The sequence below is a fragment of the Chionomys nivalis genome, chromosome 6, assembly GCF_950005125.1.
Source record: "Chionomys nivalis chromosome 6, mChiNiv1.1, whole genome shotgun sequence".
In the NCBI taxonomy this organism is placed as follows: domain Eukaryota; kingdom Metazoa; phylum Chordata; class Mammalia; order Rodentia; family Cricetidae; genus Chionomys; species Chionomys nivalis.
In genome coordinates this window covers 13,451,538-13,468,099 of record NC_080091.1, presented here as the reverse complement: position 1 = coordinate 13,468,099, position 16,562 = coordinate 13,451,538, and the positions used below count along the sequence as shown (strand labels likewise).

General features: G+C 42.4%; 1 long non-coding RNA gene across 1 annotated transcript in view; it reads left to right on the top strand.

Moving 5' to 3' along the window:
* Positions 1-16,562, top strand: part of LOC130875854 (uncharacterized) — a 60,606-nt gene that overhangs the window by 26,088 nt on the left and 17,956 nt on the right. The window contains exon 3 of the long non-coding RNA XR_009057259.1: positions 1,724-1,804. This is a non-coding gene — a long non-coding RNA (uncharacterized LOC130875854). The remainder of the gene's footprint in view (positions 1-1,723; positions 1,805-16,562) is intronic.

Sequence of the window (16,562 nt, the reverse complement as noted above, 5' to 3'; positions counted from 1 at the left end):
ATAGCAAGTACACAGTGTAAGAGAAACCATCTATGGTCGTTTCCATAGAGAGCTACTGCTTAATGTCCCCAGGAAAGGGGAAAAATAGCATCTCAAAAATAAGCCTGGCAAGGAAAGCAGGTAACAAGCTTGGTGAAGGCCGCCTGAGACCTACCAACAAGGCTTCCTTCCGGTTCCCCAGGGGAAAATCTAAATGGAGCACCACATTTCCTTTACATGGTAGGCAAGCAAGGCATTTCCTGCCATCTCTATCTTTTCCCACTCCACTTTCCACTGGCTGTGTTGTCTCTGAGTGAGCAGAGATGGAAGCTCAGATGCTGCTGCCTCAGCGCAAGATGGAAGGGCTCCAGTAAAGAGGGGCAGGCTGGCCCTGGGAGCCCCACCAAGCAAGCTACTGGTGCTACTGGGCAAATTCTCCAGCTCTACAGAGTCTGTTTAATTTCCTTTGTTATGTCTGTACCTTTATGCCAGGTGCTAACTGGCATCCAGCCAGCTGCACTTTAGGGAGGGACAGTGCCCGCTGAGGTGGGGACTCTGAATAGGGTGAATAGCCTGCTTCCCCAGGCTACACTGAATTATTTAGAGACTGGAAGAGACTCTGGCTGTCAAAGGCTGGAAGCAATTGGCAGTGAGTACTATTAGGCTTCTTTCTGAGGTGATGAGAACAGTCTAGAAACAGTAGTACAATTTTGCAACTGTATTAAAACCACTGACTTGTACATTTAATGGGCCGAATTTCATAATACGTCAACTATATTTCAATAAAAGAAGCTTGAAAATCAAAAAGAAGATTGAATTTTGGAGAGATGCTCAGTGTGGTCAGGACCAGTCACTTTTCCTCAGGTATTCTGTGTAGCTGCAAGAGGAAGTGATTACCTAATTTATTCTAGTATAATAAAAATTTGGGAGTCGGAAATTGAAATAAAGACCTGAAGAATGCAAAGAAAGCACGGCAATTGGTTGACCCTCTCTCCGTGTTCTGTAGACCCTCTCACTCCAGAACTCCTCCCAGGTCTCCTCCTGCCCTTTCTAGCTGTCCTCCAAGAACTTTATGGCTAATCCCAGTCAGCCAACAGCTTACACTATCCTAAATTGAAGGTTCCTTTATTGGCGCAGTGGAATGGCTGTCTGAACAATTCTCCTGCCACAGTCCTGCCTGCAGATTGTCAGTATTTCGATGTCTTACAGAGTTTCCATTTTTTTTTTATTTTTTTTTCCTTTTTATTTATTTTTTATTCTTTTTTAATTAAAATTTCCACCTGCTCCCCGTTTCCCATTTCCCTCCCCTCCTCCCAAATATTGCCCCCTCCCCCCACTCCCCTCCCCCTATCCCCACTCCTCTTCTCCTCCCCCCACACCATTCCCCCTCCCTCTCGATACTGAAGAGCAGTCCAAATTCTCTGCCCTGCGGGAAGACGAAGGTCTTCTATCTACGTCCAGGAAGGTGAGCGTCTAAACAGGCTAAGCTCCCACAAAGCCAGTTCATGTATTAGGATCGAAACCTAGTGCCATTGTCCTTGGCTTCTCATCTGCCTTCATTGTCCGCCATGCTCAGAGAGTCCGGTTTTATAGTGGGATAATGCGCCACTCTTCCCCACCATTTACAAGTGTGTGTGCGCCTCCAGTGTTGGCCATGAATGAATGCTCCATTTTTATTATTGGTGTCAACAGGAACAATAAAGTTCTCTTTTCATTTTTTTTTTCCACAAATCCTGTTTGCAAGTGTTACAGCTCCAGAGGGAACGGTCTCCTGACGTCAGGAAGTCAGGCTCTACCTGCAAATGTCCCGGCTCTGGAGAAAAAGGTAAGGCGACCTGTTGGGAAGTCAGGCTGTACCTAAAGCTGGGGCCCAGCAGGGGATGGTCTCCCCCCCAGATGTGGCAATCCTGAGCTTTATAGCTCAGCTTTGCTCCTCCACCCTAAGGGAGTATCCCTTTCGTCTCAGCTCAGTTCCGGTCCAAGGTGTTAACCTTTTCTGCTTCACTCTGCTAAGAGAGAACCCGGTGCAGAAATGTAGCAATCTGCTCCGGCTCTGGAAAGGAGTTTTTACTTCTTCTCCACTCCCAAAGGAAACTAATTTCCCAGCAGAGGTGTCTGTTCCTTTCTCTGCTCTGTCCAATAAGGGAATGTCCCAGCAGAGATTCTGTTCCACACTGGAGAAAGAAGATCTGTCGCGGCCCCCCTCGTCTAGCAAGGATGACGCAACCACCGGAGCTCTTCTCACTGCAGTTTTATTCAGGACCTTTTGACAATTGTAAAATATCTCTCTCTCTCTCTCTCTCTCTCTCTCTCTCTCTCTCTCTCTCTCTCTCTCTCTCTCTCTCTCTCTCTCTCTCTCTCTCTCTCTCTCTCTCTCTCTCTCTCTCTCTCTCGGCAAACCTCTCACCTCAGATTGCCAGGTGGGCACTGCCCATAGGTTCACGCATATGCAAGCAGCTGACAGTCATTGCGTGATAATAGCATAAGTCAGGCTTTAGCCATAGGAGTTGATCACAGAGAGCACTCGCTTTCGGGATCGCGGAGGGCGGGAGCCAGCACCATCAGGTGTGACTCCACACAGCTCTCTACATTGCCATCAGGTGTGGCTTCACGCAGCTCGCTACAAAGATCTTCACCCAGAAACTCTTTCAAGAGATTTATTTGGGAAGGAGGAATCCAGGAGAGTGACTTCCTCTGCCAGGGTAGAGAAGGACAGCTGCCAACTGAAGAGGCTTTAAACAGGGCTTCTTAGAGGTGGAGTTTTCCCAGGGAGAAGATTTTCAAAGAGGGAATAGGTCAGATTTCGATCCCCTTGATCCTGGACAAGCTCAGATTGATTAGATTTTGTGCTCAGGGATTGGTTAGTTTTCCTGCTCAGGGACTGATTGGTTTCCTGATCAGAGGCACATTTGACTTTGGTTTCAGAGCCAAAGTGTGTTTCTTTCACCGTCCCTTTTTAGCCTTTTGGCTCTAGTTTTAGGGCCAGCGTGTGTTTCTTTCACTGGCTTTGGTTCTAGGGCCAAAGTGTGTTTCTTTGGCTCTGATGTCAGGGTCAGGATGTGTTTCTTTGGTTCTGGTTTCAGGGCTAAAGTGTGTTTCTTTACTGGGTCCTGTTTCTTTGGCTGTCTCTGGTTTCAGGGTCAGGGTGGGTTTCTTTGGCTGTCTCTGGTTTCAGGGCCAGGGTGGGCTTCTTTGGCTGTCCTTTTGACCCTACACTTGTTTTGTATAAACCTCTTTCTGGAATTTGTATCCTATAGGACTGGACTACTGCCCCACGGCCTGAACTGTGCCACTAGGTCTATAGTTTACCAATAAACCTAAGTCTGTCTGTCTTTTTCTTTCTTTCTGTTTTGATTTTTTTCTTTTGAGATAGGGACTCTAGGTAGCCCTGACTGGTCTGGAACTTGCTGTGTAGACCACACTGGCCTTGAACTCTTAGACATTCACCTGCCTCTGCCTCCTGAGTAATGGGATTAAAGGCATGAGCTGCCATACCGGCATCTAAGTTGTTTTGAACACTGCCGGCTCTCCACCCCAGTCAGTCCCATTAAACAATACTTAGACTTGTTTGTACTACTAGACTTACAACTCCGTTTTCTAATATGTTTATCTATCTGACTCCTGTGCCAGAATTTGAGGCCCCCTGAGGTCAGATACTGTGCCTTATTAATTTCTGGTTCTCTGTTGCCTCTGCCTGGCAGAAAGAAGGTACAAAATGCATGTTAATTGGATTTGATTGAATTGTGGAGACTCGGAAGAACAGCACAATGTCTCTGCATCTGTGGAATTACTCCCCTTGGCACTAATTGCGAGAACTGGAATTACTGGGCCAGAGGGCACAAATGTTCCTCTGTGCTTGCTCTATTGTTTTCTCAAAGGTGGCACAAGTTTGTCGTGCCAGCTGAGATGCCTGAGTGGGCCATATTCCTGTCACCTGGCCATCTCGTCATTTAAAAACTGCTCGTTAAGCAGGTGTCAAATGAGATTTTAAGAGTAATTAGATCTGCATTTCTTTGATTACTGCTAGGGTGGGACATCTCAGGTATCTGTTTCCTGTTTCTGTTTCTCCTTATGGAAACTTCATATTCTTTGACTATTTGTCTACCAAAATGACGAAATATAACTACTGTATTTTAGTAAGCTCCTTTTAACTTTAAAAGTATTTACTTATTGTGTATATGTGCACATTAATGCCCAACGAGGTCAGAAATGGGTGTTGAATCCTCTAGAACTGGAATAACAGGCAGTTGTGAGCCCCATGTGGGTGCTGGGAGCTAAACCTGAGACCTCTGCAAAAGCAGCCGATGGTTTTAACCACTGAGCTGTCTTTTTAACCCGCTCCCTTTACATCTTATTTGCTGTCTGATAGCTTGTTATTTGGGTATACATATTTTTTTTTTATTTTTAAAAAATATGTTTACTTTTTTTTTTTTTTTTTTTTTTGGTTTTTCGAGACAGGGTTTCTCTGTGGTTTTGGAGCCTGTCCTGGAACTAGCTCTTGTAGACCAGGCTGGTCTCGAACTCACAGAGATCCGCCTGCCTCTGCCTCCCAAGTGCTGGGAATATGTTTACTTTTAAACAATTTTTAAATTTAAATGTATTTGATCATATTCTTCCTCTCCCCCAGATGTGTCCAGATCCCCCCTCCCCCACCCAAACAACATTAAGTTCTTTTTCATAAAACAAATCCCAAACCCAAAACAACAACAAAACCCCGAAAACTTAGAAAACAAATTAGAACAACACACACACACACACACACACATCAAAGCTGTAAGCAAACAAAAGTGCACACGTACACAACACACACACACAAACTGTGGAGTCAATTATTTGCTGATCACCTACTCCTGAACATGAGATTTACCCTGGTGTGGTTGATATACGGTGTCATTCCGTTGGAGAAAACTGATTTTCCCTCTCCCAGAAGGTACAAATGACAGTTCTGCTGTTAACCTTCACCCTAGTAGATAAAGGTTAAATTAGTAGGCTAGGTTTACATTCATTCATTCATTCATTATTCCTTTTTAAAATATAAAATAAAATACAATAAGGTAAAACAAAAGCTCTCACATTGAAATTGGACAAACTAACAGAAAGAAAAAAGTCCAAAGAGAAGGCACAAGAGTCAGAGACCCAGTTGTTTGCATGCTCAGGAATCCCATAAAGACACCAGACCGGAAGCCATAATGTAAGTGCCGAGAACCTGCTGAAGATCTGTGCAGGCCCTGTGCACTCTTCTTCATCTCTGTGAGTTCATATGAGTTTGCTGACTTAGATTTAGAAGGTTTTATTTTCTTGGTGTCCACTGTCCTCTCTAGCTCTTAAATTCATTCCACCTCCTCTTTCTTGGGGTTCCCTGAGCTCTGGGGAGAGGGATTTGATGGAGACATCCCATTTAGGGCTGAGTGCTCCAAGGTCTCACTCTCTGTGTGCTATCTGGCTGTGGGTATCCATATTTGTTCCCATCTGCTGCAGGAAGAACAAAAATGAGGACATGACCACTCCTGGGTAAGGTGGAGAAGAAGGCTTTGATGAGGTAGAGAATACCTGGCGGCATCTGGAAGAGTCTAGACTGAACATGCAAACAGAATAAACCAGGCCATGAGAGGAAAGAGAGAAGGGGAGATTGGGAGAGGAAGAGAGAGGAGTCAAGAGGTCAAGAGAGTACATAGCCAAGATGGCTGAGTTTACACAGGATAGAGAAGCTAAGGGAAGGGAAGGGAAGGGAAGGGAAGGGAAGGGAAGGGAAGGGAAGGGAAGGGAAGGGAAGGGAAGGGAAGGGAAGGGGCTGAAGAGATTTAGGGGAGGGGGCAGGATGAGAACCGTTGAGGACTCAGGACTCTGGTAATCAGAAACCTGGCAGGCCAAGAGCCATTCTAATATGTTAATAGATACTTCAGTTAGCCATTTGTCCTGGATTTCTTTGAGATATAACACAGGAGGAAGCTTCTCTGATGGCTGAGCAAGGTACTGATCTATGAGCATAGCAGAACATCATTAGTAATTAGGAGCCATTTTATCACTACATTTTGTCTTCCTGCCTTCTCTCTCTCTCTCTTTGGTTTTGCCCCAGGTCCCTCAGCAATCTAGTCTCGGATTCTTGATCACCCAAGCAGTGTCAGCTATGGTTTCATCTTGTGGGATGAGCCTGAAGTCAGGTCAGTTATTTGTTCACTACTCCTGTAAGTGTTATACATTGCCCTAGCATGGTTTGTAGGTAGCACACCATTACAGATAAAGGGTTTGGGGCTGGCTTGGTGTGTATGTTTCTCTTTTGATAGGATGCAGCGTACCCTCCTATAACAAAGGCCCTGTAACATAGGGATGAAGACTCTATGTAGGGACTAGCTCAACATCCCCATGTGCAGTGAGTTGTGGGGGTGTTGTCCTCAGCAATGGGGCCTTGCTGTGAGTTTGTGGAGAGCAGCTACAACAGTCTGGATATTTTGGGGAGGATTCCTATAGTGCCTCTTTCGCCAACAACTCAATTAAATATAACCCAGTTCCATACTAGAAGCTTCATTTGGTGACAAGATTCTGTCTCATCCATTACGTGGCAACTTCATTTAGATCACCTTCATGTATGAATATGTATTAGGAGGTTTCTACTGTTTTTAGGTTCCCATGTTTTCCCTCAAATGCCCTTTAGTTTTAGCTGTCTCTCCCATATTCCCTCTCACTACCCACCCTCAATCCTTCCATCCCAGATGTCCCCCATCTATCCATAAATATCTATTTCCCTTTTCTAATGAGACCCATCTATCTGTCCTCTCTAGTCCCTTACTCTATGCCTACCCTCTATGTTTATATGGATTGTAGCTAACATTGTAACAGCTAACATCCACAGATAAGTGAATACACACCATCTTTATCTCTCTGGGTCTGGGATACCTCACTCAGGATGAGTTTTTTCTAATTCATTCAATTTGCCTGAAAATTTCATGATGTCATTTTTCACAGCTGAGCAATAATTATATGCAAATATACCATTGCATAAATAAACCACATTATCTTTATCCAGTCACCTGTTGACAGACATTTAAGTTGTTTTCAATTTCTGACTATTATGAATAGTGCAACAATAAACACGGCTGAGCAAATGTTGCTGTAGAAGGAAGAAGTGTCCTTGAAGCACGTGCCCAGGAGTGTTTTTTCTGGGTCATAAGGTAGACCAATTTCCATATTTCTGAGAAATCGCTATTCTGATTTCCACTGTGCAAGTTTGCACTCCCACCAGCAATGGATGAATGTTCCTCTTACTCCACAGCCTTGCCAGCATGGGCTGTCACTTGTTTTGTTGATCTTAGTCATTCTGGTAGATGTAAGATAAAGTCTCAAAGTAGCTTTGATTTGCATTTCTCTGATGACTAAGGATGTTGAACATTTCTTTAAATGTTTTTCAGCCATTTGAGTTTCCTCTGTTGAGAATTCTGTTTAGATCTGTATATCATTTTTAATTGGGTTATTGATTTTATTGATATCTAGTTTCTTTAATATCATTGGGTTGTTAGTCTTCTATCAGATGTGTAGTTGGTAAAAATCATTTTTTCCGTTCTGCAGGCTGCCAATTGGTCCCAATGATGGTGCCTTTGCAGAAGCTTTTCAGTTTCATGAGGTCCCATTTGTTAATTGCTGATCTTAGATCCTGTGCTGATGGAGCTCTGTTCAGAGTCTTTTCCTGTGCCAATGCATTTAAAGTTGTTCCCCACTTTTCCTTCCATCAGCTTTAGTGCCTCTACCCTTATGTTGAAGTCCTCGATCCATTTGGAGTTGAGTTCTGTGCAGGGTGAAAAGTATGGTTCTATCTGTATTCTTTTTCATGCGTCTACCCAGTTCGACCAGCACAATTTGTTTAAGATGCTGTCTTTTATTTCCCTGTGTGTATTTCTGTCTTCTTTATTAAAAATAAAGCATCCATAGTTGTGTGGATTTATGTCTGGGTCTTTAATTTGATTGCACTAATCAATGTGTCTGTGTTTATTACTATATACCATGTTGTTTTTATTACTATAGCTTTGTAGAACAGCTTGAAATTGGGGGCAATGGTACCTTCAGCGGTTCTTTGATATTTTAGAATTATTTTAGCTACTGATTTTTGTAAGTTAATTTGGTATTCTCCTACTTTACTGACTGTATTTATCAGATGTAGGAGTTTCCTGGTGGAGTTTTTAGGGTTACTTCTGTATACTATTATATGTAGTGGGAGCAGCGGTGGGCTGCGTTCCTGGTGCCCGGCTGCCTGCATGGCTAGCTTTACCCAAAATAATTACACAAAAATTGTATTCTTTTAAATACTGCTTGGCCCATTAGTTCTAGCCTCTTATTGGCTAGCTCTTACATATTGATCTAACCCATTTCTAATATTTTATGTAGCACCACGAGCTGGCTTACCAGAAAAGATCTTAACCTGCATCTGTCTGGAGTGGGAGAATCATGGCGATTGCCTGACTCGGTTTCTTTCTCCCAGCATTCTGTTCTGTCTACTCGACCCACCTAAGGGTTTACCTATCAAATGGGCCTAGGCAGTTTCTTTATTAATTAACCAATGAAAGCAACAGATTAGAAAGAAATCACTCCCACATCAATTATATCACCTACAAATAAAGATACTTTGACTTCTTCCTTTCCAATTTATATCCCCATGATCCCCTTCAGTTGTCTTATTGCTCTAGCTAAAATATCAAGTACTATCTTGGATATGCATGGAGAGAGTGGATAATTTTATATTGTTCCTGATTTTAGTGGAATTGCTTTGAGTTTTCCTCCCTTTAAATGTGTTGGTGTTGGTATGGGCTTGCTGTAAACTGTCCACATGTTATTAGATTGAAGTCACCTGTATCCCTCATCTTTCTAAGGCTTTTATCATGGAGTGTTGGATTGTTTTAAAGGCCTTCTCTGAATCTAATGAGATGATCATGTATTTTTTGTCTTTCATTTTGTTGTAAGTTATGTTTATCAATTTTTGTATGTTGAACTATCTCTGCATCTCTGGGATGAAGGCTATTTGATCACTGTGGATGATCTTTTTGATGTGTTCTTGGATTTGGTTTCCAAGTGTTTTGTTGAGTATTTTTGCATGTTTGTTTATTAGGGAAATTGGTCTTTAATTTTATTTCTGTCTGGAGTCTTTTTGTGATTTGGGTATTGGAGTAGCTGTGGCCTTATAAAATTAACTGGGTATTATTTTTTCTGTTTTCTATTTTGTGGAATAACTTGAGGAGTTTTGGCATTAACTCTTCTTTGAAAGTGTGGTAGAATTCTGCACTAAAACTGTCTGGCCCTGGACTCTTTTTGGTTGGGGGACTTTTAATGACTGGTTCCATTTCCTTAGGGGTAACAGGTCTATTTAAATTGTTTATCTGATCTGAATTTCACCTTGATAAGTGGTATGCACTGAAAAAATTATTTATTTCTTTTATATTTCCATGTTTGGTGGAGTATAGGTTTTAACAGTACATCCTTATTATTCTTTGGGTTTTCCTCGCTAGGTTTCCTTTTTCATTTCTAATTGTGTTAATTTGGATCGTCTCTTTCCACCTTTTAGTCAATTTGAATAAGGATTTGTCACTCTTATTGATTTTCTCAAAGAACCAACTATCTGTTTCATTAATTTTTGGTATTATTTTTGTTGTTTCTATTTTATTGATTTCATCCCTGAGTTGGATTATTTCTTGCTGACTACTCCTGGGTATGATTTCTTCTTTTTGTTTTAGAGCTTTCAGGTCTTCTGTTAGGTCACTAGTATGAGATCTCTCCAATATTTTTATGGAGGCACTTAGTGCTATGGACTTGCCTCTTGGAACCACCTTCATTGTATCCCACACTGTGTATTCATTTTCATACAGTTCTAGAAAACCTTAGATTCCTTTCTTAATTTCTTATTTCTGTCTTGACCTAGTAGAGAGTTATTCAGTGTCCATGAGTTTGTAAGTTTTCTGTTACTTCTGTTATTGTTGATATCCAGCTTTAGACTATGGTAGTCTGATATGATGCAGGATGATAAGTCAGTACATGCAGTAGGGATAAATCCTGGTGCCACTGCCAGTAGCCCCTCAGTCTGCCCCAGCCATGTAACTGTCAACCCCATTCAGAGGAACTAGTTTGGTCCTATGTTTGTTCCTTCCCAGTCTGGCTGGAGTTGGTGAGCTTCCATTAGCTCAGGCAAACTGTTTCAGTGGGTGAACCCATCATGGTCTTGACCTCCTTGCTCATATTCTTATTCTTTCTACTCTTCAACTGGACTTTGGGAGCTCATTCCAGTGCTCTGATGTGTGTCTCTGCCTCTGCCTCCATCAGTTACTAGATGAAGGCTCTATGGTGATATTTAAGATAATCATCAGTCTGACTTCAGGGCAAGTCAAGATTGGCCCTCCTCTTCTCTATTGCCCAGGATCCTAGGTGGGGTCATCCTATTGGATTCCTGGGAATTTCTCCAGAGCCAGGTTTCTGCTAACCCTATAATGGCTCTCTCAATCAAGATATCTCTCTTCTTGCTCTCATCTCTGTCCTTCCTCCATCTCAACCATCCCATTCCCTCAAGTTCTCCTCTATCTTCCTCTTCTCCTCCTACCTTCCCCTCTCTTCCCACCCCCGTGCTCCCAACCCTGCTCGCCAATTCTGTCCATTTCCAATTTCTAGGTGGGTCTATATATGTTTTTCTTTGAGTTCACCTTATTACTTAGCTTCTCTAGGATCATGAACTATAGGCTCAATGCCCTTTGTTTATAGCTAGTATCCACGTATGAGTGAGTACAAACCATATTCATCTTTTTGGGTCTGGGTTACCTCTCTCAGGATAGTGTTTTCTAATTCCATCCATTTGTATGCAAGATTCAAGATGTCGTTGTTTTTTTGTTTTTGTTTTTACCTCTGAGTAGTACTCTAATGTGTAAATGTGCCATATTTTCTTTATTCATTCTTCGGTTGAGGGGCATCTAGGTTGTTTTCAGGTTCTGGTTATTACAAATAATGCTGCTATAAACGTAGTTGAACAAATGCTTTTGTAGTATGATTGAGCATCTTTTGGCTATATTCCCAAGAGTGATATTGCTGGGTCCTGAGGTAAGTTGATTCCCAATTTTCTGAGAAACCATCATACTGATTTCCAAAGTGGTTGTACAAGTTTGCATTCCCACCAGCAATGATGAGTATTCCCCTTACTCCACATCCTCTCCAGCATAAGTTATCTCTGGTGTTTTAGATCTTAGCCATTCTGATAGGTGTAAGATGGTATCTCAGAGTTGTTTTGACTTTCAGTTCCCTGATAGATAAGTATGTTGAACATTTCCTTAAGTATCTTTTGACCATTTCAGATTCTTCTGTTGAGAATTCTCTATTTAGTTCAGTATCCCATTTTTAATTGGGTTATTTAGAATTTTAATGTCTAATTTTTGAGTTCTTTGTATATTTTGGAGATCAGTCCTTTGATGTGGGCTTGGTTCACATCTTTTCCTATTCAGTAGGCTGCCTTTTTGTCTTATTTACTGTGTCCTTTGCTTTACAGAAACGTCTCAGTTTCAGGAGGTCTCATTTATTTATAGTTGCTGTTAGTGTCTGTGCTACTGGGGTTATATTTAGGAAGTGCCTATGAATGGAAGACTACTTCCCATTTTCTCTTCTATCAGGTTCAGTGTGGTTGGATTTATATTGAACTCTTTAATCCATTCGGACTTGAGTTTGGTGCGTGGTGATAGATATGGATCTATTTTCATTCTTCTACATGTTGACATCCAGTTATGCCAGCACCATTTGCTGAAGATACTTTCTTTTTTCCATTGTATAATTTTCACTTCTTTGTCAAAAATCAGGTGTTCATAGGTGTGTGGATTAATATCTGGGTCTTTGATTCGATTCCATTGGTCAACCTCTCTGTTTTTATGCCAATACCAAGCTGTTTTCATTACGGTAGCTCTGTAATAGAGCTTGATGTAAGGGATGGTAATGCCTCCAAAAGTTCCTTTATTGTACAGGATTGTTTTGGTTATCCTGGCTTTTTTTGTTTTTCCATATGAAGATGATTATTGTTCTTTCAAGGTCTGTGAAGAGTTGTGTTGGGATTTTGATGGCGATTGCATTGAATTTCTAGATTACTTTTGATAGAATTGCCATTTTTACTATGTTGATCCTACCTATCTAAGAGCATGGGAGATCTTTCCATTTTCTAGTATCTTCTTCAGTTTCTTTCTTCAAAAACTTAAAGTTCTTGTCAAATAGGTCTTTCATGTCTTTGGTTAGTGTTACCCCAAGATATTTATGTTATTTGTGGCTATTGTAAAAGGTGTTGTTTCTCTGATTTCCATCTCAGCTTCTTTATAATTTGTGTATAGGAGGGATAATAATTTTTTGAATTGATCTTGTATCCTGCCACATCACTGAAAGTATTTATCAGCTGTCAGAGTTCTCTGGTAGAGTTCTTGGGGCCACCTATATACATTATCATATCATCTGCAAATAACAAAAGTTTGACTTCTTTCTTTTCAATTTGACTCCCCTTGATCTCCTTTTGTTGTCTTATTGCTGTTGCTAAAGCTTCAAGAACTATGTTGAAGAGATATAGAGAGAGTTGTCAGCCTTGTCTTATTCCTGATTTTAGTGGAATTGCTTTGAGTTTCTCTTCATTTGATTTGATATTAGCTGTTGACTTGTTGTATATTGCTTTTATATTTAGATATGTTCCTTGTATCCCTGATCTCTCAAGACCTTTATCATGAAGGGGTATTGGATTTTATCAAATGCTTTTTTCAGCTTCTAGTGAAATGATAGTATTTCTGATTTTGTTAATTTGGATGTTCTCTCTCTGCCTTTTGATTAGTTTGGATAAGGGTTTGTCTATCTTGTTGATTTTCTCAAAGAACCAGCTCTTTGTTTTATTGATTCTTTGTATTGTTTTCTGTGTTTCTATTTTGTTGATTTCAGCCCTCAGTTTGATTATTTCCAGTCTTCTACTCCTCCTGGGTGAGTCTGCTTCTTTTTGTTCTAGAGCTTTTAGATGTGCTGTTAAGTCACTAATGTGAGCTTTCTCCATTTTCTTTATGTGGGCACTGCTTTCATAGTGTCCCCTAGGTTTGGATATGTTGTGCCTTCATTCTCCCTACTGGCTGGCTAGAAAAGCCAAGGGAGTTGGGGAAGGGGCTCAGGGTTTTGTTCCACTGGGGAGATCCTAGAGAGTGGGGCGTCCCATGGGATGGTTGTTCACTCACCTCTTAAGTCCCCTGAGTATTGGGGCAAGCTGTGTTTCAGAGTTCCACTGAGGTTGCAGGAGGATAGGCAGGTTTCCATATTATTTTTATTGATTATTTGGTAATTTCACCTCATGCACCGTGATCACCCCCACTTCTCCAGTCTTCCATGTCTGACCCCCACCCTTATGACCCCCCCCAAATAAGCAGAACAAACAGACAAAAAGCCCCACAAGTCCCATTTGTGTTGTGTATACACTCACTGGAGCATGCTCAAACTCCCAGTCGCCAGCCTCTTACACAAAACTGGGTCTTCCACACTGCACCCTGCCAGAGGCTTTCAGCTGTAGAGAGCTACACTTCAGCATTGTAATCACAGTCTTTAAGAGTGCTCTTCGATGGCTTCCTGCCTAGGCTGCTACTTTTGCAGGAGAGTCTGGAAAGGAAGTAAGGGATTGTCACCAAAGCCTTATGTCCCCTCTCTCGACTGTGAGTCTGCAATCATCAGTGCTAATGTAAAAGTAGCTTCTTGGCCCTGTACAGTCAGTAGGAGCACAGATCATGGGCTTCCATGTGGTCTCCACCGTCAGCATCTGCCACGGACTTCAGCATGGTCTCCTGTGGCAATATAGACAATGGGCATCAAGAGAACCCTCAGTGGAGCACAGGCCAAGACATCAAGATGGCCCCCAGGGCAACATGGGCTAAAGACACCAATATGATTCCCAGTGGCATCCTGGCTCAAGGACATCAACATGGTCTCAGAGGTAGCTCAGGCCACCCATATCAACATGGCTTCACAGGTCAGCACATACCATAGATAGCCACATGGCCCGCACATAGCCTTCTCTCTCATATCTGTGTCACCACTATCTGGTCCATACTTTTGCTTTTCTCCACTGTGCACACGCCTTTTGGTTCCTCCATCTTTCCTACCTCCATCATAGTGGCTTTGGAAACTGCAGTGTGTCATTTGGTATATATGATATATATATATATTTTTTTTTGCCCAAACAGCTTTGCATGTAAATATTCATTGTGAAGAATCATTGGCCTGATTCAAGGTTCCCGATTTGTGATGCTTCATAAATCCTGGACCACTGCCAGGACTCATCTCAGATAACCTGCTGTTGCCTAGAGTCAGGGTTAGCATGCGGCTAGGAGGGCATCCAGAGACAGGTTCCTTTCAAGCTCCAGACTGTGACACACCTGCCCGCCCTTCCCACCCTCAATGTTGGCCTCCTGAGGCTCCTCTTTGTGCTTGTAGCTTGCAGGCAGCACCTCTGTCCCCCGAGCCAGGGTGATTGGCAGACTTAGGACCTGCCCTTCTCAGTGATGATCTTTAGTTCCATGTGACTGGCTCCTCCACACACCCAGCAGCTCATAGGTGGAGCAGATGTAGTGGTGGACCTGTCAAAGTGCTGGATCTGAGCCCGCGTGGCAGCAGAGTTGGTCAGCCTGCTGCATGGGGTGTCTGCCTTGCTTGTGCTTCTGATATGTCGGAGTATTCAGTGCCTGCTGTGGTTGGGTTACTGAGCTCCAGGGGAGACATATTGTCCTGGCTGTTATTGATTGCGTGTTTACACGGACATCTAGACTTCTGGATTGGGAACATTACAATTCTAGGTGCTGATATCTGGTCTTATCTTTGGTGGGTGGGTGTTTTGTTCCTAGATTTCTGTTTCCTCTCTGGTTCTAAGGCAAATGTGGTGACTGTGTGTTGCCTGTAGGAAATTTTTCTGGGGTCTTGATAGGTGTGGCTACTGGGGATTCTGGGTAGAATGTGTTTCTCTGGGACCTGAGGCTTAGGAATGGGGATGGACTGGAGGCGGTGGAGGAACATCACAGGAGGGAGGAAAGAAGGGTGTCCCACCAAGATCTGCTTAGTTGGTGCCCTGGGAATGAGGGCAAGGAGTGAGGAAAGAGCACAGCAGAAGTTCTGCCATGGAGCTGGGGATGAGGCTGGAGGATTGGACTTAGAGGGAAGGAAGGGAGGGGAGAGGAGGAGTTAGCGTATCTGCGTCCTTGGCAGGAACAGCCTGTGTGTTCCCAGGGACTGCTTTCTGGAGTTGGGGGGTGAGATAAAGCAGAGAGTTGGGGGAGGGAGGTTAGAATGGGAGATCTGTGGGATCCACTAGGGGTGTGGAGAGAGGCTGTCACAGGTGATCTGCTGCAGAGCTGGCGGTGAGACTGGAGATAGGCCTCGGAGGAGTGGAGAGTTGAAGACCTGCAGTTAGCCTACCTGACTCCCTGGCAGGGGTGGCCTGTGGGATCCCAGGGAGTGGAAAATACATTTTCTGGTTGTGTATTTTTCTTATTTTTGTCTGCTTTTATTTTCATAAGTTTAACAAATATGGATTTAACTATCACATTCATTACTATTCCTCAAAAGGTCCCAAGAAAAAAGTTCCTCCTCAAAGTTTTGCCATATTTTACTCAATATTCTGTTCTTTTCTTATAACAATAAAAATTAACTTAAATCCATCTGACATATATTGGGTACTTAGCTATTTTTTTAAGTTGCTGTGAATAATTCCAACGCTCATTTTTTAACATCCCTTGTATGAGTTATGGTTATTTGACTTCGAGTAGAAAATCTAAGTATGAGTGGCTTGGAGAAATAGGGCTTTTTTCTTATCATACAGAAGTTCATAGCTGTGTAGCTGCTGGGTCCTTTGTGTCTCTATGACAAAGAGGCTAGCAACTCAAATTCCCTGGGTCTTCCTCTTGTGCAGCTACCTCAGAGTTGAGAGACAATTGTTGGGCCTCTGTGTCAAAGCAAGGAGGGAGAACAGTTCCTTCTACCAGGAAAATAATTTTTTCTTACCAGTAGACTTTCTCTTAGTTTTTGTTAGACAGAGTAAGTCACATGGTCACACTTAGCTGCTATAGTGGCTGGCAATGCATTTAATTCTTTTGGGTCCTTTAGTAGGAGACAGAAGAGAAGTAAGGTTTAGGACAGGCCATTGATTGAGTCAACTGATGAAAAACATTTTACACACGATCTTGCCTGCTTCGTTTCATAAGTTCTCTTTGCAAAACATTGTTTAAGTTGATTATCTCACCTGTACAAAGATTGACTGTCTCAATGTGTACTGTTGCCTAGGCCAGGGTTGTGTAGACCAGTCTGCGAAAATTTGCAGCAATTGTCCTGTCTCCCAGTGCCTGGTAAGGACATGTATGTATGTTAAATTATTTTATTTATGTAGTGATATTTCACTTTACGAAAATGCCTGGTATATTGAGTTTTCTTTTCATTTGGATGCATTAATCTGTGATATAGCTAGTACCTTGGTGTGGGAAGTCCTTCTGTACATGTGTTGCTTTTATTGATTAATGAATAAAGAAGCTTCTTGGGTCTATGACAGGGCAGAATAGAGCAAGGCAGGAATTCCAAGCAGA